This window comes from Xenopus laevis, chromosome 6S, assembly GCF_017654675.1.
Source record: "Xenopus laevis strain J_2021 chromosome 6S, Xenopus_laevis_v10.1, whole genome shotgun sequence".
In the NCBI taxonomy this organism is placed as follows: Eukaryota; Metazoa; Chordata; class Amphibia; order Anura; family Pipidae; genus Xenopus; species Xenopus laevis.
The window spans coordinates 1,515,128-1,516,331 of NC_054382.1; positions in this window are offsets into that span (position 1 = coordinate 1,515,128).

A 1,204-nucleotide genomic window follows, 5' to 3' on the forward strand; every position below is an offset into this window, starting at 1 on the left:
AAATGAATCAGTTAATAGTGCTGCTCCAGCAGAATTCTGCACTGAAATCCATTTCTCAAAAGAGCAAACTGATTTTTTTATATTCAATTTTGAAATCTGACATGGGGCTAGACATATTGTGAATTTCCCAGCTGCCCCAAGTCATGTGACTTGTGCTCTGATAAACTTCAATCACTCTTTACTGCTGTACTGCAAGTTGAAGTGATATCATCCCCTCCCTTTTCCCCCCCAGCAGCCAAACAACAGAACAATGGGAAGGTAACCAGATAGCAGCTCCCTAACACAAGATAACAGCTGCCTGGTAGATCTGAGAACAGCAGTAAAATACAGGTCTCAATGTAACATTCAGTTACATTGAGAAGGAAAAACAGCAGCCTGCCAGAAAGCATTTCTCTCCTAAAGTGCAGGCACAAGTCACATGACTTGGGGCAGCTGGGAAATTGACAAAATGTCTAGCCCCATGTCAGATTTCAAAATTGAATATAAAAAAATCTGTTTGCTCTTTTGAGAAATGGATTTCAGTGCAGAATTCTGCTGGAGCAGCACTATTAACTGATTCATTTTGAATATAAAAATTTTTCCCATGACAGTATCCCTTTAAAGTGGACCTGTCACCCAGACACACAAATCTGTATAATAAAAGTCCTTTTCAAATTAAACATGAAATCCAATTTCTATTTTTTATTAAAGCATTCATAGCTGTTGTAAACTCATTTAAAAATCTCAGCTGTCAATCAAATATTGTCTGCCCCTCCTCTATTACTTTCACTTTGATGACAGTCAAAGAGCAGTGACATCTAATCACTTTGATTACATGTCACTGCTCTCCTCACATTCCCCCGTTCTCTTCACCATTTAATTGTGTAGCCAGGACATGGGGATGGACATCAGGGCCCCCATTCTGGTGCACATATGCAAATCAGGTCTGGAGCACTGGGGATTGGCACACAGGAAACTAAAAATATATTGTATTTCCTGCCCTAGTGTTTCAGAAACATGTGAATGTGGTTGGACAACATGCCGTCCACTAAAATCCTGCCGCTCTAGGCCTGGGCCGTGGTGGTCTTTCCACAAATCTGGTCCTAGTTACCTTATTACCTGTTGCTGTTTGGATTTTTTATTTGAATAGTTCTTTGCCATGCTGGGACAACATATCTAGGGAGTATTTATATGATTGTTCATGGAGGTGTAGTCAATGTTTATG